At 41.8% G+C, this 27,708-nt stretch overlaps 1 long non-coding RNA gene across 1 annotated transcript; it reads left to right on the top strand.

The window, feature by feature from the left end:
- On the top strand, nt 1–27,474 carry LOC112625403. Its single transcript, XR_003119583.1, has 3 exons — nt 1–78; nt 24,849–24,934; nt 26,573–27,474. It is a non-coding gene; the product is annotated as an uncharacterized LOC112625403 (long non-coding RNA).
- Nucleotides 27,475–27,708: the final 234 nt, after the last annotated feature.

Here is a 27,708-nt window from a genome sequence, read left to right as displayed (position 1 = left end):
TTCATGTGACTTAGGGCTCCGCCCAGTATGGGGAAAGTTTAAGGTGGAAGGGCGGTTGTTTGTCGGCTGCTTGGGAAGGTATTGGGAACAGCTTATGTTTTTCTTTCACAAAAAAGCAGCAGGCACAACAGAGAGAGTCGGCTGTCTAGGTTTTTGATGTGCACAGACCTTGCTTCTCTGAACCGGGAGAGAGGTGTTTGCCCCTCACTGCGGGGGCCCAGCACAGGTGGTTCCTGCTGGCTCCTGTCCTGGTCATCTCGTCCTTGGAGTTGTGGGAATCCCTCCCAGAGTGTGGGATAGGCTGACAATCCTGCATGTTATTGTTGTGGTGAATGTTTTCTCTTTAAGGGATTTCAGTGGGAAATTTAGAGGAACGTAGAGGAGGCTGTTGGGTATTTTACCCTGCGTGCTTCCTTTAGAGGCTGTTCTGAGCTATGGACTTTGTAATCCTTGGACCCGGGATTCTTACCATGTTCTTTTCAACTGGTTTTTTGTTACTGTGTTTGTTCTGAAGACAGTGTCCTGGGGGAATGAGACTTCTCCTTAACGCGCCGCTTGACTGACAGACACCCTTAATGTATGTAATTCATGGAAAACTACAGTCCCCACTTCACCCACCCCAAATAAGCAAAACTTCCGAGTTAGGGGTATGTCAAATTGAGATACAACAGGTTGAAGAGTGAATGGTGGCTGGAAGGTGAGCAGTTGGAAATGATTGTGAATTCCTTTCCAGTATATTGTTAAGAAGGATAGGATGGTGGCTTGACACCCATCCCTGCTATTTATTAATTCTGTTATCTCTTACGGGTTAGTTTCCCTCTTTGAGTCTCAGTTTCTTGTCTGTAAAATAAGGGTGATATTGCCTGTCCTCCCTGCTTGACAGTTTTTGTGAAGGCAGTTCAAAATAAAGTATGTCAACATAGTTCCTAAATGCCACAGACTCCCAAAAGTCAGTGAGTTGGTAATCAGTAAAGTGTCCAGTGTAATGAAAGGCCAGGGCCGCTGGAAATGCCGTTCAAAAACAGACCACATCTACAAAATACCTTCACAGTAACACCTAGATTAGATTTTGATTAAATAATTGAATTAATAATAATAATAATAGCCTAGGCAAATTGACACATAAAACTAACCCTCATACCCCAGAAAGTCTTTGCTCAAATATTGTTTTCATAACATTTAAAATTGCAATCCTACACACGTGCACACCTTCCCTAACATTCTCTCTCCCCCTTCCCCTATCTTGTTTTCCTTTAGCATTTGTTGTCTTTGAGCCATCCCTGTATTTCTTATCTCTGTGTTTATTTTCTCTGCCTTCTCTGGAATGTGAGCTCCATATGGGCGGGGAATTTTTGTCAATGTTGTGGACTGATGAATCCTCAGCACCCAGCACAGTATCTGGCACACAGTGGGCTCTTAAGAAACCTTTGCAGATGACCGAATGAAGCATTAATGTGAGCACTCAGTAAATATTTTTTTGAATGAATTTAGAGCTGGAGTTCATCATGAGATATTCCTGAACAGCCTCAGTAGGAGAGAAGTAGGAAAAGGGTAGAAGGATGGCAGATTATAGGAAAAAAGAGAAAAATTTCAGAGTTTGATATCTAAGAAGTCGAAGAATTAGCAAAGAAGGAGCACAGACTTAGGTGTCAGTTCCCTTTACCCCTTACTTAGCTGTGTAACTTTGGACAGGTTGGCTGATCTCTTTGAACCTCAGTTTCTTCGTCTGTAAACTGGGACTAGTAATACTTAGCATGTAGGGTTGTACCAGTGGTGAAAAATTGATGCATATAATGGGCTTAGCATAGGGCCTGGCCCATAGTGAGTGTTTATTTAAAGAGGTGGCTGTTATCATCATCGTCATTATTCAATATCAAAGTGGGGAAATTTATAAGAAATCATAGAAGTGTACTAAAAGTAAAATTTTTGTTTTTGTTTTGTTTTGTTTTTTGTTTTGAGATGGAGTCTCGCTCTGTCACCCAGGCTGGAGTGCAGTGGCGCAGTCTCGGCTCACTGCAAGCTCCGCCTCCCGGGTTTACGCCATTCTCCTGCCTCAGCCTCCCGAGTAGCTGGGACTACAGGCGCCGCCACCACACCCGGCTAATTTTTTGTATTTTTTGTAGAGACAGGGTTTCACCGTGTTAGCCAGGATGGTCTCGATCTCCTGACCTCGTGATCCGCCCGCCTCGGCCTCCCAAAGTGCTGGGGTTACAGGTAAAAGTAAAATTTTTGAATTTAAGTCTAGCCTGTGAAGTTGGGATGTTAAAACCTGAAACAATGTTAATACACAAGTTTGGATTGTACAGCATCAGGGCATAGTCACTTTCCTGCCGGGTCCTTTTATTTTGTTTCAAAACAGAATGAAAATCTTTTCAGCATATATAGCCCATAAAACAGAGTAATTGACATCAAATCCTTCAGTTTGCCCCAAGCTGCCACTTAAAGTGCAGGGTTAGTTGGTTCCAGGTCAGAGGTGCCATTCGTTTGCTTTCAACTGATACATGAGCTGAAAAAGTACACTCTTCGCTGCTGATGTTCTGCTCACCAGGATTTTTAAGATTGTTGCTTTGGACAACAAGAGAGATGTTAGGTTCCCGCAAAGTTCCATAAAGACACTGACTCAACTCCACCATAAGTCTAACCTGTCACCATAAGTAAAGCTGAAAGTATAAACCTTCTCACCATACTATATACTATAGTATATACCTTATCACCATAAGTATAGCTCAAAGGTTTCCTAAAAGATCCAAAGGAATATACACTCACACAGAACCCTCGATATGTCATGTTGCTTGCATATCAATACAATTTCTGGTGTTCTAACAGAACTTTTAGGATTGGTCCCCTCTGATAAATGGTAATTTTCCTGATATGTGGGTTGTGTGTTTATGTGAAAAATGCAAATTCTGAAAAAGTGTGAACCTGGTCATTCTGCACTGCATTATGCCCAATTTTAACTTCTTGCAAGGAGGCATTTGCAGTTAGGAAGAAAAGTAGATTTCATGTAGAGGAAAGATGAAGGACGGATGTTCGAGGTTTTTCTTCTGGTCTTTCTGTTTCCTGTAGTATCTGAATATAGCTAGTTACAATATTTCATGTTTATTTAAGAAGTGGGCAGATTGTGAAAAAATAGCTGCAGTGTTCTGAGTTATGATCTTGTTTCTTGGTTTCTGTTTTGCTCTGTTGTTATGAGAAATAAACGGGAGGGAGAGCCATAGTTTAAGAACGATAGATTCTTCCAGCAGTTCTTTTGTGACTCAAGGCCATTTCCTCACAGAGGGCTGTGGAATGTGTAGTAACATTCTTTGAGTGTCATTCAATCTCAGGATGGATGGACTTTGGTGGAGGACAGCGGTCACCTCAACCTTACTTCAAGAGTACAAGATATTTTCTTACCTAAATGTTACGGATGGAATCGTGAAAGTACCACTATTTTGTACTCTGTTTCTCAAATGGAAAAAATACTGATTTAAACTGAATTAGTCCTTGTTCTTCTGTGTATTTAGGTTTAGGCATGCTTATAATAAAGAATTAAAACAATACTTTCAAATTATTTATTTATTTATTTATTTATTTTTTTGAGGCAGAGTCTCACTTTGCCACCCAGGCTGGAGTGCAATGGTGTGATCATGACTTACTTCAGCCTTGACCTCTGGGCTTAAGTAATCCTCCTGTTTCAACCTCCCAAGTAGCTGGGACCCACAGGTGTGTGCCCCCATGCCTAGCTGATTTTTAATTTTTATCTTTTGTAGAGGTGGAGTCTTGCTATATTGCCCAGGTTAATCTTGAACTCCTGACCTCAAGTGATCCTCCCACCCTGGCCTCCCAAAGTGCTGGGACTGCAGGCATGGGCCACTGTGCTCAGCCCAAATTTATTGTTTTCAAATTAAAGATGTACCTAATTGATGTCCTGTCCAAAGCATTAACATATCTTGATAAATCCTTTCCTAACAGGAGCAGCCCAGGATAAAACTGGGTATGACTCTACCCCTCGCTCTTTTTGTTTTGAAGGTAGCATGTCCAAGTCTACGTTCTTTCTGATAATGAATGCATCTGGCAGAGATGGAAGCCTCATCTTCTGTTATTAACATTGTTTCACAGCCTCAGATCAGTCACTGCACAACTCCAGGGGAGCCTCCACATCAAATCGTGATTTTTTTCAAGGAAGAGGCCATGAGTATGTATTCTCACTAGGTTCTTTTTTTTTTTTGAGACGGAGTCTCCCTTTGTCACCCAGGCTGGAGTGCAGTGGCCGGATCTCAGCTCACTGCAAGCTCCGCCTCCCGGGTTCACGCCATTCTCCTGCCTCAGCCTCCCGAGTAGCTGGGGCTACAGGCGCCCGCCACCTCGCCCGGCTAGTTTTTTTGTATTTTTTAGTAGAGATGGGGTTTCACCGTGTTAGCCAGGATGGTCTCGATCTCCTGACCTCGTCTCACCAGGTTCTTAATAGGAGAGGGGGATAATTCAGGTTCTATTTAAACATTGCTCTTTTTGTTCCTGAGGTATGTCAGCTGAGGTCACTTTGTAAGGAAAATTGAGATTGTGTTCCCAAGATTCCAGTCACTTCCCAGGGACACTGGCTCGGTTCTTGTTCTTACCCAGTTCACTGTCTCAGCTTCCAGAGGACAGAACCTTACCTCACCGGATCCTTAACAGGTATCTTTTTCTCCAACTCTAGCTTCCTCCCACATTGCTTAGTTTCCCCATTTTTTCCCAACTCGTCCGGGGTCCCGATTTTTTTTTTTTTCTTTTTTTGAGGCATGGTCTCACTCTTGCCCAGGCTGGAGTGCAGTGGCATGATCTCGACTCACTACAAACTTCGCCTCCTGGGTACCAGCGATTCTCCTGCCTCAGGCTCCCAAGTAGCTGGGTCTACAGGCGTGTGACACCACGCTTGGCTAATTTTTGTATTTTTAGTAGAGATGGGGTTTCACCATGTTACCCAGGCTGGCCTCAAACTCCTGAGCTCAGGTAATCTGCCTGCTTCGACCTCCCAGAGTGCTGGGATTACAGGCATGAGCTATGGCAATCATAGATACAGGTATAGATTGAAGGTCTTTTTTTTCGTTCAGCAAATGGATATCTAATTGTTTCAGAATCATTGGCTGAAAAGATTATTTTTTCTTCAGGATTTCTGCAGGATTTCCTTTGTCAAAAATTAGTCATCCACGTATGTGGAAATAATTCTGTTCTCGCTGTTTCATTAGCCTATTTGCCTACCTCTATGCCAAGATAACACTGTCCTGATTACTATACCTTTATAATAAACCTTCAAATCAGGTAGTGTTAGCTCTTCAACTTCATTCTCCATTTTAAAAGTTGTTTGGGCTGTTCCAAGTCCTTTCATTTCCCTGTGAATTTTAGAATTAGCTTTTCAATTTATATTAAAAACCTTGCTAAGATTGTAATTGGGATTCTCTTAAATCTGTAGATCAGTAGATTTAATTGACATATCAACAATATTGAGTCATATACATGCATGCCCATGAATAAAGTGTATTTCTCCATTCATTTAGGTCTTTAATTTCTCTGGTAAAAATTTCTTCACTAGGACATCAAAAGCACTATGCATAAAAAGAGTATTGATAAATTGGACTCACCCAAATTAAAAATTCTGCTGTTAATTTTTTAAATTAACTTTTTATTACTAATATTATTTTTGATGGACAAATCATAATTTTATACATTTATGGGGTGCAGTGTGATACCTTGTATGTGTATACAATATGAAATGATTAAATCAAGCTAATTAAACATGTCCATCACCTTGCTTACTGTCATTTTTTTAGGGTGAGACGTTTGAAATTTACCGTGTTATTCTGAAAAATATAATACATTATTATGACGATGATTACCTTGCTGTGCAATAGATCTCAAAGTCTATTCCCCATCTCTATCTGAAACTTGTGCGCTTTGATCAACAGCTCCTCATTCCCTGCCTCCTCACCACCCTACCACCTCAGCTGCTGGAAACCATCATTCTATTCTCTATGTCTATGAATTCAACTTATTAGATCCACAAAGAGGTAAGATTATTCAATATTTGTCTTTCTGTGCTTGTTAATTTCACTTAGCATAATGGTCTTCAGATTAATATATTTTGCCGTAAACAACAATATTTTGGGGCTAAATAATATTCCATTATGTGTGTATATATATACACACACACACATGTATATATGTGTGTATATATGTATATATATGTGTGTATATATACATATATATATCTCACTTAAAGAGACACTCTCAAGAGAATAAAAAGACTGGGAGGTAATATTTGAAAATCATATCTGTTAAAGGATTGGTATCTACGATATTAAGAAAACTCTCAAAAGTCAACAATAAGAAAGCAAACAACTCAATTAAAAAATGAGCAAAAGATTTGAACAGACACTTGTTCAAAGAAAGCTTCTGGATGGCAAATAAGCACATGAAAAGATGCTCAACTTCATTAGTCAGTAGAAAAATGCAAAATTTTTTATGTGTATACAATTACAGGCACAAATGCAATTTTGTTGTATGCATTGATTGCATAGCAGTGAAGTAAAGGCTTTTACAGTAACCATCCCCGAATAATGTATATTGTACCTGTTAAGTAATTTCTCAGGGAAATGCAAATTAAAACCACAACGAGAAACCACGCCTACTGGAATGATGAAAATAAAAACATCTGACTATATGCCAAGTGTTGTTTGGATATGGAGGATCTGGAACTCATACACTGCTGGTGGGAATATAAAATTGTGCAAATACTCTGCAAAACAGTATTGCAGTTTCTTAAAAATTTAAATGTACACCTGTCATCTGATCTGGCTATTCTATTCTCATATTTAGCCCGGACAAATGAAAGCATATGGTCTATACAAAGACGTGTACCTGAATGTTCATAGAAGCTTTATTTGTAATAGCCCCAAGCTGGAAATAACCCAAATGTCCATCAGCAGGTGAATGGATAAACAAACTGTGGTATATTTAAATAGTACTCAGCAATAACAGGGAGGGAACTATTGGGGCATGCTGCAACATGGATGAATCTCAAAATTATTATGCTGTGTGAGACGAGCAAGGCAAATAAAAACATACATATTGTATGATTTCACTTATACAGATTCTACAGAATGCAAATGCATGTATAACAACAGAAGGGTGCTTGGGAAAGGAGGGGCAAGAGGGAGGGATTTCAAAGGGACCCTAGACAGCTTCCAAGGGTGATAGATATGTTCATTATTTTGAATGCGATGATGGTTTTACAAGCATCTTCATGTGCCAATACTTATTAAATTGTACATATGATATACTTTCATCCCTCAGTACCCATGGGGGATTGATTTCAGGACCCTCAAAGATACCATTTGCATATAACCTACACACATCCTCCCATATACTTTAAATCATCTCAAGATTACCGTATTAGTCCATTTTCATGCTACTGATAAAGATATACTCAAGACTGGGTAATTTATAAAGAAAACAAAACGTTTAATGGACTCACAGTTCCATGTGGCCTGGGAGGCCTCACAATCATGGTGGAAGGTGAAAGGCATGTCTTACATGGTGGCAGACAAGAGAGAATCAGAATCAAGCAGAAGAGGAAACCCCTTATAAAATTGTCAGATCTTGTGAGACTTATTCACTACCACAAGAACAGTATGTGGGAAACTGCCCCCATGATTCAATTAACTCCCACCAGGTCCCTCCCACAACATGTGGGAATTATGGGAGCTACAATTCAATATGAGATTTGGGTGGGGACACAGCCAAACCATATCAATTACTTATAGTACCAAATACAGTGTAAATGCTGTGTTACAATACTGTATTGTTTTGGGAATAATGACAAGGGAAAAAATCTGCACATAATCAGTATAGATGCAACCATCCATTTTTTTTTTTTTTCAAATACTTTTGATCTAAATTGGTTGAATCCATGGATACAGAACCTATGGATATGGAGGCTAATCGTATATAGTTTATTGTATGTCAATTACAGCTCAATAGTCTTTCTAAATTAAAAAATGTAGCAAGAATAATATACATCTTCCCATCACCCAGCTTCAATACTTTTTAGCATCCTACTATTCTTTTTCAAGGAGTTTTTGTGTAAAGGGGAATGGAGAGATGGTCTGTATCTAGAAAGAGATGTGGAATCACGCAATAATTTTTGTTTTTTATTAAGGTGGGAGACATGACAGCACATCTATATGCTGAGGAAGGGTGAGGACAAATTGATGTAAGAGTAAGAGGAACTTCTGAGAGTCCTTGTGTGGGCAGGACCAGCAGGGATGGTGTCCTGTGTGCAAAGGCAGGAAGGGCCTGGGGGGAGAGGACAGCTCATCCAGACCAGCAGAGAAGACAAAGACATGAATAGCGTTTTCTTAGTATCCCACACAGACTCTTTGTTAATGATGGTGATAATATCAATGACTACAACCATAGAATAGTTAATAGGCCTTTGTATTCATTCACAAGATGAGTCACACAAATCCAGCAGTACTTGAGTTTCTTGGATGGAGTTCTCAACAAGGACACTGGGAGGATCTTGTAGGTACAAATTTCTCTGTATCTCCAGCTAGGAAGGAGTGATGGACCCCCAACCTAACTCTCCTTTGAAGCAATGCTCACTTGGTCTGAATTGGAGTGATCAATTGGTAGAGATGATAGAAAGTCCTCTGTCTGTGTATTCAGTAGAAAATTATACTGCCATTTTATTTTTTTTCAGTATTAATGGTATTCTCATAAACAAAAGCTTCCATTCCCTGTCCCCTTGTTGGTACCACCACCATCACTCTAATTACCATTACCTATGCAACAAAAATAGCAGTAACTACCATTTAATACGTGGTGCTGACTGAGGCCAGGAAGTCGAGGCTGCAGTGAGCCACCACAGCACTCCAGCTGGGTGACAGAGTGAGACCGTATCTCAAAAGAAAAAACAAAAAGGAGAGCTGGGCTCCACCATCTCACTTCTCTTCACAACAGCCCTGTGGGGTAGTGTATGACTGTATAAGCCCCTGTTAACAGTTGTGGAAAATTAGGCTTACAGAATTAGGCTACTTCCTATTGTCACATCTCAGAAGCATCAGAGCCAGAATTGAAATCTAAGTCCAGGTGACTCCAAAGTCCTTGCCCTTAACAATAATTTTCTATCATACCACTTCCCTTTCTGAGTGAGAATTTTTCCTGGCAAGAGTGGATATATGCATGTTTTCCTTCCAATTCTTGTTTATTATGAAGACCACGGTTTGACAATAATAAAGGAACTCAGAAGAATGAAAATAATTCACAGTTCCAACATCCTGTTGCAGCGACTGTTTTCATTTTTCTCCCTTTCCTTTTGACCCTTATCCATTCATACATCGTTTACATAGTTGTAAATGCAATTTTATTTTCTGCTTTTATGCTTAATGTTATACCAAACATTTTTCTTGTTGCTATTTAGTCTTTGATAGATGAACAATATTCCATTTTGTTAATGTGCCACAATTTATACAATCACCCACGATGGACGACATTCGTTTCCAGTTTCTTAGTTTTTAAATGATGCTGCAACAAACCATTTTGTTTTCCTCTCATCTTTTGTCAGTTTTTTCTTAGAATAAATTCCCAGGAGTGAGATTACCAAACAAGAATTTGAACATGTTTATGGATTTAATACTTTAAAAGGCAGTGAAATTAGGAGAGTTTGTATCTTTGATCACAGTGGATAAATTTCGCCGCTGGCAAGAACAGATTAACTACATGAATTATTGTTTAGGTGGACAAAATTAAAGACAAATGGGGAGTGACTGCTAATGGGGACAGGGTTTCTTTTCGAGGTGATGAAATGTTCTGGAATAAGATAGCGGTCATGGTTGCATGACTTTGGCAATGTGCTAAGAACACTGAATTGTATGTATACTTTAAAAGGATGGGTTTTGTGGTATGTGAATTATATCTCAATAAAGCTGTTATTGAAAATTAAAGAAAAAATTTCAGACACTCCTAGTAATAGTTTTAACCATTGCTATAGGAGAGTTCTAGATTTGTTTTTATATTTGGAGGCAGCGTTATCAATAGTGTTTAAGAGCATAAAACCATCAGTTTGAATTGTGGGGTCATGACTTATCTGCTGTGTGGCCCTTGGCAAGTGCTATAGGTTGGGTCCTCCCAAAGCCAGTGCTGAGACAAAGTTTTGGGTGCAGAGTGTTTGTTACGGATCAACACAGGGCAGGCCAATGGCAGAAGCAGGACCGGGCAGAGAAATGGGGTGGAAATGAGATGCAGGCCCAGTGCAGCTGGGCCAGCCCTGCAGGAGCTCCAGACAGTCAGCGCTCCTGCACTGGACCGAAATGGCCAGACCTTTATACACTGGCCTGGCTCTGAAGCCTGCTGTGGTGCGGCCTGGGAAGGGCGTTAATGAGGGACACTGTATCTAGGGCTGACTTGAACAGCTGGCAGCAGAAGGCTCACTGCGTTGGTCCCCTCCCCACAGCCAGGCAACAAGGCCAGGTCTGACCAGGGTGCTGGGTGGCACTTCTTTGTGTCTACCACAGCAAGTTGCTTTCACAGCTTTTGCCTCAGTTTCCTCACCTGCAACATTGAGATGATAACAGTATCTACCACTTAAGATTGTTAGAAAATTAAATGCAATAACACACATGAAGTACTTAGAGCAGTGCTTGTCATATAATAAATATTCAAAACATACTAGCTATTGTTGTTTTACTTTATTCATATTTATTTATTTATTTATTTTGAGATGGAGTCTTGCTCTGTTGCCCAGGTTGGAGTGCAGTGGCATGATCTTGGCTCACTGCAACCTCCACCTCCCGGGTTCAAGCAGTTCTCCTGCCTCAGCCTCCCTAGTAGCTGGGACTACAGGTGCCCACCACCACGCGCGGCTAATTTTTGTATTTTTAGTAGAGATGGGGTTTCACCATATTGACCAGGCTGGTCTCGCACTTCTGACCTTCTGATCTGCCTGCCTCGGCCTCCCAAAGTGCTGTGATTACAGGCGTGAGCCACCACACCCAGCCTGCTATTATTACTTTATTATTACTCTACTGAATAATATAGTCAGCTTTGCCCTGTCTATGCTAAAGAATTACCATGCAGCATATATACTGAGAAGTCTGTGAAGACTTAAACAAAAAGGCTTTATTTTTTGAAGCAGTTTAAGTGCACAGCAAAATTGAGCCCTTGCTCCCACATGTGCACAGCCTCCTTCACTCTTCTGAAGACTTTTAAGAAAAGGAGTGACAGCTCTCTGAGATGGCTTATGTGTATGTTGAGGCCAGAATTGGCAGGACCTACAAGGAACGAGGTGAATGATGTTGTGAAAGCTTCCCTTCCTCCAATTCTCCATGATCTGCCTATTCCCGACAGATATTTCTGTCCCATTCAATTATTCTTGGTTATTGACAGCTTTACATGGTGAAGATGGGTTTATTGAACTCTTCCTACTGTCACAATTAACTGAGAGCAGAACCTCATGTTGAGGAAGTGAGTTTTGATAAATAGATTAGGGTTCTAGAATGGGAGGAGCTGCCTAGTGCAGGGATTAGGGGCAGTGGGCCCAGGGGCAGTGGGCCTGGATGTCACAAAGAACAGAGCATGTGCATTTATGGTGAAGGCAGCATGGACCCATGCATGCCCTGTCTGCAGAGCTGTGTGGGAGGATCCAGAGAGGAAGGGGATGCTCAGAAAGGGTGTTGGCAGGTAGTGAGGGGCCTTTACTTAGTCACAGCTTTGCCTAGGGATGACCGAATACAGTTCTAGAGAAGAAAAGATAGCCTAGATTTTTACTTTTAAGTTTTTGGGTCAATTTCAATGTCATCCACATTGGATAGCAGAAAATTTTTCTGTTGAAGCAGCTGTTTTTTAAAAAAATAGTGCAAAATGGATTTTTCATGGGGGTGTGCTTTCTATGAATTTTAATACATGTGTAAGTTCATCCCCACAAATGGGATACAGAACAATTCCAGTACCAGAAAAAATTCCCTGTTCCCTATCCTTTTGGACACACTAACCTTTCATAAATATGGATCTCTTCTCCATCACTACAGCTCAAGTCAGCTCTGCTTTTAATAATCTTGCCTTTTATCTTGATGGAGTTTGCAAAAAAGAAATGTGGGCTTTGTCCCCAAACAACAGAATATACATTTTTCTCATTGCCACATGGCACTTACTCTAAAATTGATCATATAATTGGAAGTAAAACACTCCTCAGCAAATGCAAAAGAACTGAAATCATAACAAACAGTCTCTCAGACCGTAGCACAATCAGATTAGAACTCAAGATTAAGAAATTCACTCAAAACCACACAACTACATGGAAACTGAACAATCTGCTCCTGAATGACTCTTGGGTAAATGGTGAAATTAAGGCAGAAATCAAGTTATTTGAAACTAGTGAGAACAAAGATAGAACATACCAGAATCTCTGGGATGCAGCTAAAGCAGTGTTAAGAGGGAAATTTATAGTACTAAACGCCTACATCAAAAAGCTAGAAAGATCTCAAGTTAACAACGTAACATTACAACTAAAAGGACTAGAGAAACAAGAGCAAACAAACCCCAAAGCTAGCAGAAGACAAGAAATAACCAAGATCAGAGCTGAACTGAAGGAGATAGAGACACAAAAATCCCTTCAAAAATTAACAAATCCAGGATCTTATTTTTTGGAAAAATTAATAGACCACTAGCTAGACTAATAAAGAAGAAAAGAGATAAGATTCAAATACACATAATCAGAAATGATAAAGGCGATATCACCACTGATTCCACAGAAATACAATTATCAGAGAATACTATAAGCACCTTTATGCACATAAACTAGACAATCTAGAAGAAATGGATAAATTCTGGACACATACACATGCTCAAGACTCAACCAGGAAGAAATTGAATCCCCAGATAGACCAATAACAAGTTCTGAAATTGAGGCAGTAATAAATAGCCTACCAACCAAAAAAAGCCTAGGACCAGACAGATTCACAGCTGAGAATTCTCCCAGAGGTACAAAGAAGAGCTGGCCCATTTCTAGTGAAACTATTCCAAAAAATTGTAAAAGAAGGATTCCTCCTTAACACATTCTGTGAGACCAGCATCATCCTGATACCAAAACCTGGCCGAGATGTAACACAAAAAGAATACTTCAGGCCAATATCCTTGATGAACATCGATGCAAAAATCCTTAATAAAATACTGGCAAACCAAATCCAGCAGCATGTAAAAAGGCTTACCCATCACAATCAAGTGGGCTTCATCCCTGGGATGCAAGGTTGGTTCAACATATGCAAATCAATAACTGTGATTCATCACATAAACAGAACTAAAGGCAAAAACCACATGATTATCTCAATAGATGCAGAAAAGGCCTTTGATAAAATTCAACATCTCCTCATGTTAAAAACTCTTAATAAGCTAGGTATTGAAGGAACATACCTCAAAATAATAAGAGCCATATATGATAAAACCACAGCCAATATCATGCTGAATGGGCAAAAACTAGATGCATTCCCCTTGAAAACTGACACAAGATAAGGATGCTCTTTCTCACCACTCCTATTCAACATAGCATTGGAAGTTCTGGATAAGGCATTCAGGCAAGAGAAAGAAATAAAACATATTCAACTAGGAAGAGAGGAAGTCAAACTATCTCTGTTTGCAGATGACATGATTGTGTATTTAGAAAACCGCTTTGTTTCAGCCCAAAACCTCCTTAAACTGATAAGCAACTTCAGCAAACTTTCAGGATACAAAATGTATGTGCAAAAATCACTAGCATTCCTACACACCAACAACAGGCAAGCAGAGACACAAATCATGAATGAACACCCATTCACAATTGCCACAAAAAGAATAAAATACCCAGGAATACAGCTAACAAGGGAAGTGAAGGACCTCTTCTAGGAGAACTATAAACCACTGCTCAAAGAAATCAGGGAGGACAGAAACAAAAGGAAAAAATTCCATGCCCATGGATAAGAAAATGGCCATACTGCCCAAAGCGATTTATAGATTCAATGCTATCCCCATTAAACTATCTTTGACATTCTTCACAGAATTAGAAAAAAGCTATTTTAAAATTCACATGGAACCAAAAAAGAGCCTAAATAGCCAGGACAATCCTAAGCAAAAATAACAAAGCTGGAGGCACCATGCTACCTGATTCCAAACTATACTGAAGACTACAGTAACCAAAACAGAATGGTACTGGTATAAGAATAGATACATAGACCAATGGAATAGAATTGAGAACCCAGAAATAAAACTGCACACCTACAATCATCTGATCTTCAGCAAACCTGACCAAAACAAGCAGTGGGGAAAGGAATCCCTATTTAATAAGTGGTGCTGGGAGAACTGGCTAGCCGTATGCAGAAAATTGAAACTGGACCCCTTGCTTACACCATATACAAAAATCCACTCAAGATGGATTAAAGATTTAAATGTAAAATTCCAAAACTATAAGAACCCTGGAAAAAATCTAGGTAATATCATTCAGCACATAGGCACAAGCAAAGATTTCATGATGAAGATGTCAAAAGCAATTGTAACAAAAGCAAAAATTGACAAATGGAATCTAATTAAACTAAAGAGCTTCTGCATAGCAAAAGAAACTGTCATCAGAGTCAACAGATAACCTGTGGAATGGGAGAAAATTTTTGAAATCTATCCATTTGCCAAAGGTCTAACATCCAACATATACAAGGTACTTAAATAAATTTACAAGAAAAAAACAACTTAATTAAAAAGTGAGCAAAGGACATGAACAGACATTTCTCAAAAGAAGACATACATGCAGCCAACAAACATATGAAAAAAAGCCCAACATCACTGATCATTAGAGAAATCCAAATCAAAATAAAAAAATCAAATCAAAATGCTCACTGGTGTGAGATGGTATCTCACACCAGTCAGAATGGCTATCATTACAAAGTAAAACAAAACAAAACAAAACAAAAACCACAACAGATGCTGGTAAGGTTGTGGAGAAAAAAGAATGCTTTTTACACTGTTGGTGGGAGTGTAAAATAGTTCATCCATTGTGGAAGACAGTGTGGTGATTCCTCAAATACCTAAAGGCAGAAACACCCAGCAATTGACCCGGCAATCTCATTACTAAGTATATAAGTATATACTCAAATAAATATAAATCATTCTATTATAAAGATACATGCCTGTGTATGTTCATTGCAGCACTATTCACAATAGCAAAGACATGGAATCAACCTAAATGCCCATCAATGATAGACTGGATAAAGAAAATGTGGTACATGTATACCATGGTATACTATGCAGTCATAAAGAGCAATGAGATCATGGCCTTTGCAGGGACATGGATGGAGCTGGAAGCCATCATCCTCAGCAAACTAACACAGGAACAGAAAACCAAATACTGCATGTTCTCACTTACAAGTGGGAGCTGAATGATGAGAACACATGGACACATGGGGTAGGGGAAACAACACACACTGGGGCTAATCAGGAAGAATAACTAATGGGTACTGGGCATAATACCTAGGTGATGGGATGATCTGTGCAGGTAATCACCGTGGCACATGTTTACCTATGTAACAAACCTGCACATCCTGCACATGTACCCTTGAACTTAAAAGTTGGAAGAAACAAAAATATGAGCTTTGGAGTTGGAAAGAAGTACTCCCTCCTCCCCTGCTATGTATGTGTATGTGATTCTGGGAGATTAACTTAATGAGAAGTGGAAAGAAAAGGTAACATATGCATAGGGTCTCCTCTTCTGAGAGTAAGTCTGTGTTCGCCATCTTGCTAACTGGGATTTGCTCAGCAGATCATGGTAAGGCTAAGGAGGTGGGAGGCGGTTAGACTAGTGTGCTTTACAGTGGAAGGAGCCCAATGTTACTTGGAGAAAGAAAATGAAAAAAATTTTGCAGGTGAAATGAGAGAGGCAAAGTGAAAAAGAGCCATCATAGGCTGAGTAACTTTCCTAAGGTTATACAGATATGCACTAGCAAATGGAGGCCGGGTGCGGTGGCTCACAGCTGTAATCCCAGCACTTTGGGCCGCTGAGGTGGGCGGATCACGAGGTCAGGAGATCGAGACCATCCTGGCTATCATGGTGAAACCCTGTCTCTACTAAAAATACAAAAAAATTAGCTGGGTGTGGTGGGGCGGGCTTGTAGTCCCAGCTACTCAGGAGGCTGAGGCAGGAGAATGGCATGAACCCAGGAGGCGGCGCTTGCAGTGAGCTGAGATCCCACCACTGTACTCCAGCCTGGGTGACAGAGCAAGACTCTGTCTCAAAAAAAAAAAAAAAAAAAAAACCAAAACAACAACAACAAAACAAATGGATAGCAAATAAGCACATGAAATAGATGTTCCACATGATTAGTCATTAGGGAAATGCAAATAGGAATCGTAAGGGGATACTACTATATACATATTAACCTGGCTAAAATTAAAAAGACTATCAATACTAAGTGTTGGTAAGGATGTAGAGCAACTAGAACTCTCTTTCGTAGCTGGTTGGTATGCAAACTTATATAGCCACTTGGAAAACAGTTTGACAGATTCTTATAAAGTTAAGCATACACATACATTTTCTATACAACCTATGTCCCATTCCTGTGTATTTATTTACCCAAAAGAAAGAGAAATGTGTTTATATTAAGACTTGTATGTGAATGTTTCTAGTAGCTTTATTCATAGTAGCCCCAAACTGGAAATAACTCATATGTCCTTCATGTGATGGATGGATAAACAAATGGTGATACATCCATGCAAAGGAATACTACTCAGCAATAAAAAGGACCCAACTATTGACACTCACAACAATATGGACAAAATCAAAAGCTCCCTGCTAAGGGACAGTAGCCAGACACCAAAGGTTCTGTATTGTATGGTTCATTTACACTTCATTATCTGAAAGGAAAAAGTAGGGAAAGAAAAATAAGATTAGTGATTACTGCAGTCAGGAACCAGGGAAGGGAATTGACTGTAAAGGATCATGAAGAACTTTTTGGGGTGATAGAAAAGTTCTATATCTTGATCATCGTGGTAGTTACACAACCATATACATTTGTCAAAACTTGTCAAACTATACTTAAAAGGAGTGAATTTTACTTTTGTGTATTATACCCACATAAACTTGACTTTAAAAAAAACATAATAGGCCGGGCGCGGTGGCTCAAGCCTGTAATCCCAGCACTTTGGGAGGCCGAGACAGGCGGATCATGAGGTCAGGAGATCGAGACCATCCTGGCTAACCCAGTGAAACCCCGTCTCTACTAAAAAATACAAAAAACTAGCCGGGCGAGGTGGCGGGCGCCTGTGGTCCCAGCTACTCGGGAGGCTGAGGCAGGAGAATGGTGTGAACCCGGGAGGCGGAGCTTGCAGTGAGCTGAGATCCGGCCACTGCACTCCAGCCTGGGCGACAGAGCGAGACTCCGTCTCAAAAAAAAATAAAAAATAAAAAATAAAAAAAAATAAAAAACATAATAAATGGGCCAGGCGAGGTGGCTCATGCCTGTAATCCCAGCACTTTGGGAGGCCGAGGTGGGCAGATCACAACATCAGGAGATCAAGACCATCCTGGCCAATATAGTGAAACCCATCTCTACTAAAATATAAAAAATTAGCTGGGCATAGTGGCATGTGCCTGTAGTCCCAGCTACTCGGGAGGATGAGGCAGGAGAATCACTTGAACCTCGGAGGCGGAGTTTGCAGTGAGCCAAGATTGTGCCGCTGCACTCCAGCCTGGCGACAGAGTGAGACTCTGGCTCAAAACAAAAACAAAACATTATAAATGTTGAAAATCCACTAAAAAAAGTGAAGGCAGCGGGCAGAGGAACCAGTAAGGAGACTGGAGAAAGAATGAGGTTTACATTAGGGCAGTGATTGCTGAATTAGAGACACAGCGCTTCAAAATCCTCCTCTTTAAATTCAGAAAGACTTGAGCTTGATTTTTATTATTTATTTCTTTCTTTCTTTCTTTCGAGATGGAGTTTCCCTCTTGTTGCCCAGGCTGGAGTCTAGTGGTGCAATCTCGGCTCACTGCAATCTCTGCCTCCCTGGTTCAAGCGATTCTTCTGCCTTAACCTCCCTAGTAGCTGGGACTTCAGGCATGCACCACCATGCCTGGCTCATTTTTGTATTTTCAGTAGAGATGGGATTTCACTATGTTGGTCAGGCTGGTCTTGATTTCCTGACCTCACGTGATCTACCCACCTCGGCCTCCCAAAGTGCTGGGATTACAGGCATGAGCCACTGTGCCCAGCCAAGCTTGATTTTTAGCTTTGCCATATACAGATTGTGTGATCTTAGGGAAGTTATTTAACCCCTGCAGCCATGTTTATTCGTCTGTAAAATGAGGATGATAGCAATAGTATCCATCTGTGTTGTGCCTACTACAGTGTCTACAGAAGAGACTATTATATTGTTTGAGTTGTGTCTACGGGGTAAAAGTGATATGATGTGCTGATTGATTGGATCTTGAGTGTAACGGAGTAGAAAGGGGCAAGGGTGATTCACAGGTCCTGATTTGGGTGATTGAGTGCCACCAACTGACATATAGATTTGGAGGGAAGACAATGAGTTCATGTGTAAACATGCTGAATTGAAAGAGCTGCTCTGAGAGTTGCATGGAGATGTCCAGAGCTGAGTTTAAAGTGAAAGGCCTATTATACATTTTAAAAATCACAATATAGAAAATTAGTTGTATTTTTAATTCAGGCTCGTGTTGAATATGTCTCTCAGGGGTTCCCAAAGATAATCCAATGGTTAATTCTATTGGGCTGATATCCATGCCAATTATTAGTGACTGGAATGTGGTAGGCACTGAACAAATATTGGCTGAATGACTCTGTTGAATATTTCCTATTTTCAAAGTTTTGGAAATTCTGGATTCCCTGGACTCTGGCTGGGAATTCAAGACAATATCTTATTGACAATATCTTAGGTGGGCTTAAGATGCAAACTCTGTGAAATGACTGCATGACTGGAGACCACTTTAAATTAATGGTGTCTGATGGGAGGATGGGAGGAGTTGGTGCTACTTGCTTCAGTGACTTTGCACCAGGCTGCTGGTTCTTTGTGTCCATTCTTCAGAAAGTTTCTCCGAAATCCAGCTGCAATCCTCCTTCTGCAGTCATTGCGTTTTTATATCACACAAGTAGTTGGAACCATGCAGGAAAGCTCTAAACCTTCTCCGAAAATTGGTTTCTTGAGCTTCTTTTGTGACTTTGCCACAGGGCCGGGAAGAGTCACGGGGAGAATAAGCTTGAGCTTCTCTGCTTCATGGCAGGAAGCCATTTCAGCTCATTGTTACCAGCTCAATCCGGCCTGGGCACCAAAGTATTATGTTCCTAATCATGCAGAAGCCTGTGCATTCAATTAAAATGTTGTGTGGCTTTCTGAAAACCACCAGTTAGGATGACTGCATTCCCTTAACTCAATTGGGCCTGATGGCACATGTCCTAAAACTTGCTGTTGTCTCTTATTAGCAGTTATTTCTCATTACCCAGCATCCCAGAAAACAGTTCTCACTCGGGCCATTATTCCTTCTGTGAACCCTTAATTCTCACTGTGTGTTTTCACAGCATCCTGTGCATGGACCATGTTGGGTTTGAATGTCATAGTTATTGAGCAAATTTGAAAATAAGTGGGTTTGTAGGAGTCAGAGCGAGAGGAGTAGGTCTAGTGACAGGAGTGGGAAGTTAACGGACTGTAGGAGGGATGAGTCATAGCTGCTCTGAGCTTCAGAAACAGCTCAGCCTGGCCAGCTGCGGGCACTCACTTCGCCATTTCAGCAAGCGAATCTGTCTGCACTCCTTCTAGTGGGGTGGTACAGGAATGACTTGGGAAGTCCTGACTAGAAAATTCCACATTTAGAAAATGTACCTTAATATATCAGTTACACTCAGGGACAATCTTTGAGGACTAGTCATTAGGCTGAGCTCACAGGGGGACCTGGGAAGGAGCTACCAAGACAGCGGAGGCATGCATGCACAAAATCACACCCTTTTTTGGGAGAGTTGCACAGAAGGATGTGCTGATATTGCATATTCAAAACTAGGACATTCCTGATGCTTTGTCATTTTCTCAGTTCAAACAAGCAAAAGTTCACATGTACACTTTTGCACCGCCCCCTTAAATGTGTTAGGAGGAAAGGGTTCATAATAAAAAGAAGCTAAAAAAAGAGGCATAAGCAATGTGGTTGGGTTTCATCTGTACCACCCTAAGGTGAGTGATGTCACTGGAAAGAAGCTCAGAGATGTCAGAGATGAAGGGAAGGGAAGGGAAGAAGTGTCAGATTGGAGCAACCATTCAGTATATCAAGGACATCTTTAGGCAGGAGTTGTGCAGAGAGACTCCTGGATGTCACAGCTGCCTGAAGGACTCTGTGGTCTGGGATCTGGGTGAGGCTGTCTGGTTAGGTTCAAAGGAGGAGAGTGGGTGGAGGAATGTTCTCTTCCCCTTCTCCATGGCTGTTCCTGCTTCCTTTATCTTCTTAGTGTACCTTACAAGGGTTTTAAATGATCACTCCCTTCCTGTTTGAAGGGCTTTATTGTAAAAGTCCCTTCAGCTCTTGGGCAAATGCAGCGAGATGCGGATTCCCTACAGATGCCTCCAAGTTACAGCTCCGAGTTAAGACATTTACTGTTGGGGTCCTGGCGTCCAACTCTGGGAAACTGCAGGCTTCAATCCCACCTTGTCTCTAAGCTGCTCCACACACCAGAAAGACACGCTATCGAACACCTACGTGACAGTTGGCTTTGTCAGGCATACAGCGTGTTACCTGTAGAAATTCCACTATGACAAACCACAGAACCTCAGGTTTGGAACAAGGAGAGGAAGGGAGTCAGATGCAGCACCTCTATGCACCAAATCCTCTTGTGTAACCTTGTGTCCTAGACCCCAAAGGTCACCCCTGTCAAGGACCTCTTGGTTCTGTGGAAAGTATTTTGCTAAAAGTTGCCACCTTGCCACCTGAGTCTCATCTGGGAAGGGAAAAATTAAATGACTATATATGACAGCCAACTGGCATAAAGCAAGATCTTGACACTTTGCTTCTAGTCCATCTCTGACAGAAACAAAAGCAAGACAGAAGAGGTTGAATATATAACAGAAGACAATGGCAATCATGCCATGACTACTTTTTCTATAGATTTCCCAAGAATCTAGAATCCCGACTCAAATATTCCTCTGGAACACAACTAAATACCACGATTTGACATTTGGTATTACAGATAATTGGTGCAAGTATTTGGGATGTGGCTAACTTGCTGTGGTCAATTCCAAATAATTTGAAAAGAAGAAAAAGTGATAGCTGGGCAATAAACCAGTGTTTGGCCAATAACTGTTCCTGAAGTGCATGAATAGAAGAGGTCACAGGATCTAAGGAAAGCCTGCCAGGATCTCTCATCCCATTAAGTGCCAAGTCTCATCCCAGTAAGTGCCAGGTTTGGTGCAGCTAACCTGCCAGGTAGACTTCCAGGTGAGCCTACCCCTTCTCCCTCCATCCGTCTACAGGTGTGACTTGTGCTACAACTTTGCAGCCATGTAGTTTTAGAATTGTAAAGAACAGCTTGAACTCAGGCTGATGGAGTTTTGTAAAGAAAATCTCCTTTAAAGCTAAAGTGTTATGCATTTTGTGGTATTCATTGACTCATTCCTTCAATAACATTTATTGCCTACTGACCACTTACACTACTTGTGAGTTAGGCATTCACTTCTTCTGGATGTTCAGCATTAGATAACAGCCCTGAAAAATCCAAACAATTCTCTCTCCTTTTGCCTAGAGGGAATGAGGGCTTTGCAGTCCTCCTGAAAGCAGGTGTTTTCTTGTTCAGAAAGAGGACCGAAGGCTGCTCTGAAGAGAGCTTTGTCTTCTCAAGAACAGCTTTTCAAAGAGCAACTCTGCTAACTTGCTGCCCCTTTCTTCTCATATTCAAAGTGGACTCTGTAGGTATGGAGCTTAATTGGAGAAATATTTTAAATTCCTCTGATAGGTGGCCTTCACCAATTCTTGGAAGCAGCAAATATTTTGCTTTTGGTCTAAAGCAGCTCCAGGGACAATGCACAACATTCAGCCTCTTGCACAGAGTGGCCAAACAGCTGCAGGTTCTTACGGAAGCTGGAGCACATTCTGTATTTAAAATGAAATCCCTACACCTTATAGCAGCTGCAGAAGCATCCTTGCTGTGGAGAAAAGCGGCTCTCATGAGCTCGGGCCTTTGAAATGTTACACACCAGGACAAAGCCCTTCTGCTGCAAGGCAGGGGAAATTTGCCTGCATCTCACAATCATCTCATGTGAGATCGCTAATTAAATTTACTTATTTGGGTTTCCAAATTTCCTTCTCCAGGGACTTGCATGACATCCACATCCTCTTGCTTTTGAGAAGGCCGGTCATGTGATGAGCCATAACTATTAATGAAGATGCTTATGAAATAAAGTACTAGATATTTAGAATTTCATCCTTGCTGAACTTTTCTTCATTAGCATCAAAATGGCTGAAAGGATACAAAGCCAAAACAATTCCAGATAAGGCTTTAATTGTAGAGCACAGGAAAACCAAATTAACTATATGCCCAAGGCACTTGCGGGCATATTTTTCTTGCCCAGCAAAAACAAAACCCTGATCCCTAAGAATTCTACACCTGACATTTCTCTTGATTTAATTAGATGCAAGAAAGGAACAAAGGCCGCATTCGAATGAATGAAAGTGAATGCCTAATTATTTTTGTAGGAAATTATCTGCATGTTTTCCTGATGTTTGTGTGGCTTGCCAAGCCTTTCACAGTGTTCTCACCCACATGATCTTATTTGAATCTCATGGTAATTTTGGGAAGAAAACAGGTGACAATAGCGACTGTCGCCATTTTGCAGATGAGGAGACTGAGGCTCCAAGAGGTCACATATCTGAGAACTGACAGTAAGTTCTGCACCAAAAGTAAGGATTTAATCATTGCTGCTTCCCTAAAAGAACTGAAGCAGTTTGTCAGCGCAGCTTGTACTTGTGTGAGAGTGCCATGGTATAAGCTTGAGGGGATTTAAAAAGGAGAAAAAGGAACAAAAAATTGAATAAAAGGGTGAAACTGACCCTATAAACTTTATTTTTACTTTATTTTATTTATTTATTTTGAGATGGAGTCACGCTCTATCGCCTAGGCTGGAGTGCAGTGGCGTGATCATGGCTCACTGTAACCTCTGCCTCCCGGGTTCAAGCGATTCTCCTGCCTCAGCCTCCCGAGTAGCTGGAACTACAGGTGCACGCCACCACACCCGGCTAATTTTTTGTATTTTTAGTAGAGATGGGGTTTCACCATGTCAACCAGGATCGTCTTGATTTCTTGACCTTGTGATCCGCCCACCTCGGCCTCCCAAAGTGCTGGAATTACAAGTGTGAGCCACTGCGCCTGGCCCAACCCTATAAACTTTATAAAATTAATCAGATAATATGAAAGAGGGAGACATGAAAATAAACCCAGCTTGCATCACCTTCAGCATTGACCTTGAGGTCAGCCAGCTCAAATCTGCTTCCTCAGAGTTGTTTGAGGAACAACTATTGTTGTCCTAGGATCATGTAGACCCTGTTACAAGATTATACTTCCCCTTAACTACTCTATAGAAAACAACTTGAGAATTATGAAACATTATGTTTTCCCTTTGAGCTATTCCTTCAGTTCCTGCATACTATGAAACTACTGACTCAATTGGTCCACAGGACCCCACAAGAGGCTGGCTCACCAAAGAATGCAGTTTTCACATCCTGATGATTTCATCCCCCTACCCTGACCAATCAAGGACCCCAGTTATCCAGCCCCTTCCCCTTCATGATCCCCTTAAAAGCCCCAGCCACGAACTCCTTGGGGAGATGGATTTGAGGGTCTCTTCCCATCTCCTTGCTCGGCACCTTGAGATTCTTAAACTTTCTCTGCTGCAAACCCTGCTGTCTCTGTGGAATGGATCTGTTACTGCACAGTGAGCACATGAACCTGTTGGTCCTATAACAAGGGACTGAGAGTAACCCGAGGGGTTATGCCAAAGTGTGGCTCAGTGTAGCCAGTCAGCCCCATGTTCCTCAGAATGAAAATATTAGATGAACAACTACGTGTGCTAAACTTCATGGTTCCTCAAAATATGGTACATGAGCACCCTTTGTTCGGCACCCAAACAAGTCACTAGGCATTGCTTTTGGTGGATAGGTGGGAGTGACCATGTATATCAGTCCGTGGGATAACACTAAGACAATTACAACTTAGAGATAAGTTAACCTCTCAGACTGCAATGAAGAATAAAAAGGTAACGGGTGAAGTCAGACTAATGAATAATCAGTAAACTACTGACTGAGGAGTGGTGCCCCTCATGAATCAATGTGGTGTTTTTATCAGGACATCTATAGTAACATCTGTGACACTGAACGTAATAAGTATATTAACCTGGAAGAACATGAATCTGTTGTGTTTGCTTTACCTAGGAAAGAACGCCTATTAATAGCAGGAGATGGTTGGACATAAACCCTCTCCAGCCGGAATGAGAGAGCGAGCATTGGGGGTGGGGTGGGGAAGGGAAATGACAGTCACTGGTGGACACAGCTTGGGGCAGAAACTTCAGTAGGTGTCACCAGGCCTGTGGGTCTCTGCGCTCTATTTTCTTATTCATCCAGTAGCCTCGAAGGGACCTGGATACCTGGAAGGGGCTGCCGAGGATGGAGTAAGTAGTCTTTGGAAAGACCTAATCTTTCTTGTAAAGTAATATATTGGCTTCCTGGTTTACAGTTCGGGTCTTTGGGGATAGTTATATACCTATTCCTTTATAACAAACAATCGCAACTTTAGTGGCATGAAAGAACAAAAATCATTCATTCTTATTATCTCCTACAGTCTGGGGATTACTGGGGCTAGGACTTCAGCTGGGGCTTCACCATGTGGTCTGGGCTTCCTGACAGCATGGCCACTGGGTTCCAGGAGTGAGTATCCTGAGAAAAAGCCGGTAGGAAACAGCATTGCCTTTTATAATCTAGTCTTAGAGTCACAGAGTGTCACTTCTCCTATCCTCTATTGGTTAAAGCAGGCACAAAAGCCCTCCCAGGTTCAAGGGGAAGGGATGTAGACTTCACCTCTGGATGGGAGATGACAAGATCACATTATGAAACCAGCATGTGGGCCGAGGGGTGCTCCTACACCATCTTTGGATCATGTAGTCCACCAGCCTGTCCTCTGGCAACAATAGCTCACACCCTTCCCACATGCAAAATATACTCATCCCCTCCCCAAAGACCCCTAAGTCTTACTCTTTTATGGCATCAGGACAGGTCGAGATGGAATAAAGCCAGGTTTCCCCGACTCGCTCTGCCATGCAGGGACCCCTGTTCCTATTCCATTGATTGCAAAGACAGAATTTCTCTTGAAATGTTTCCTGTCCCTGCCACTTAAGCAGTTCTGGGTTTGGCTGCCCTGAATCTATGTCAAGAGACATGGAAGGGGAAGAAGAGGAAACTCACCACCTTATTCATTTTTCTTGGAGTTTGGCTCTCCCTCTCCAAGCCACCTGCTATTATTTCCTTGCAGAGTCCCTATTAAGTTGCTTTATGTGTCCACTCTGGGGTTCTTAGAAGTAACCCATTGGGGAGCTACCATGGTGTCGGCTCACTCCATCTTAACTGGAACCAGATCCACAAGCCATTTCTTAATTTTTTGAGGTGTTTGCCATTTGGAGAGGCTGGGAATGATAAAACATTTTTCTTTTCTTTTTTCAAATCTTGCAAGTCCTGCCACCATTGGTTCCTTAACTCATCTCCATTCTCTCTTATTTTTTATTTTATTTATTTATTTTTTTGAGACGGAGCCTCTCTCTGTCGCCCAGGCTGGAGTGCAATGGTGCGATCTCAGCTTGCTGCAAGCTCCGCCTCCCAGGTTCACGCCATTCTCCTGCCTCAGCCTCCTGAGTAGCTGGGACTACAGGTGCCGCCACCGCGCCCGGCTAATTTTTTTTGTATTTTTAGTAGAGACGGGGTTTCACTGTGTTAGCCAGGATGGCCTCAATCTCCTGACCTGGTGATCCACCCGCCTCGGCCTCCCAAAGTGCTGGGATTACAGGCGTGAGACATCGCGCCTGGCCTATTTATTTTTATTTTTTATTTTAATTTCTTTTTTTTTTTTTTTCCAGGACGGAGTCTTGCTCTGTCACCCAGGCTGGAGTGCAGTGGCACGATCTCGGCTCACTGCAAGCTCCGACTCCTGGGTTCAAGCAGTTCTCCTGCCTCAGCCTCCCAAGTAGCTGGGATTACAGGCGTCCGCCACCAGGCCCTGCTAATTTTTGTATTTTTAGTAGAAATGGGGTTTCTCCACATTGGCCAGGTTGGTCTTGAACTCCTGACCTCATGATCTGCCCACCTCAGCCTCCCAAAGCATTGGGATTACAAGTGTGATCGGCCCATTCTCTCTTATTTTATTGTGGCAGCTAGAAGTTAGGTGGCCCGTGTGCCTGTCAGTTCCCTCCACTCTGTCATGTAGTTCATTGAAACATTTTCTATTTTCCAAGTTATCCTGGGTTTCAGTGTTGCTAAACTTCCCACCACTACACAAACCTGTCTTCCCTCTTCCAGGTTTCAACAATATTTTCGTCATGTTTATTGAAGCCCTCACTGACAGACTTCTTAGGGCCCGTCTGCCTTCTATTCACTGCCTGGCCCCAAAGCCAGTGCCACACAGTTTAGGTTTTTACTGCAGCAGCACCTACAAGGGTTCCAAACTCTGTATCATTAAAGTTTGATCAGAGAAGCGAAACCACCTTGAGCAAAACGAGGCATTTATTGACGATATTAGGATAAACATTGTTATGAGAGCTGCAGCCTGCTGCCCCGTGTCCAGAAGTCAGCAGGGCTGGCAAATGGATGTGAAGTGGGAGAGGGTAAGCGTGAGCTGCACCTGCAGGGAGGAGATGGAACTCCTGTGGATGGACTGAAACTGATGTCTTCCACAGCAGCCTCTCAGGTCTCCAACACTCCAGCTCTGATGCTGAAGATGACCTGCAGAAGAGCTGGTGCACTTCACCATGGAATTGCTCACAAACCCAAGGTTCAGTGAAGCTGAAGCAGCAGTTCTGGTGGGAGCTGGAGGAACTGCAGACATGGCTGCTGCCCTGTACCAATAAATTGAGCCAGTGGGTGCATGGCATTGTGTGTGAGCCACCATAGTGCTGGGCCCTACACAGACTCTGACTGTAAATATTACTGCTGTTTTACTTCTGCCTTCCAGATTTTGCTCCGATTTTCTGAGAAACATAGTTCCAGCTTAGGCACATTGACACAGTACAAAGCCACCGCAATGGCTGGCCAGGGAGGGGTTATGAATGCAGGCTGAGAATGCACAGGAAGCGTTTGTCTATTTGTAGAGTAGGTACCATTCAAGGATTTATGTGAATCAGGTGCAAAGAACTCACACAAAGGTGGGGAAAGTTAGTGCTTAGAAATCAGTGATACTAGATAACCAATAAATACAAATAAACACATAGAAAAGCTTTAATAAAATAGTATTGGGCCGGGTACAGTGGCTCATGCCTGTAATCCTAGCACTTTGGGAGGCTGAGGCGAGCCGATCACCAGAGGTCAGGAGTTCCAGACCAGCCTGGACAACATGGTGAAACTAAAAAACCACAAAAATTAGCTGGCCATGGTGGTGCATACCTGTAATCCTAGTTCCTTGGGAAGCTGAGGCAGGAGAATTGCTTGAACCCAGGAGG

The sequence above is a fragment of the Theropithecus gelada genome, chromosome 5, assembly GCF_003255815.1.
Source record: "Theropithecus gelada isolate Dixy chromosome 5, Tgel_1.0, whole genome shotgun sequence".
Taxonomy (NCBI): Eukaryota; Metazoa; Chordata; class Mammalia; order Primates; family Cercopithecidae; genus Theropithecus; species Theropithecus gelada.
Note: the sequence above shows the minus strand (reverse complement) of the source record. Positions and strands in the feature narration are given on the sequence as shown.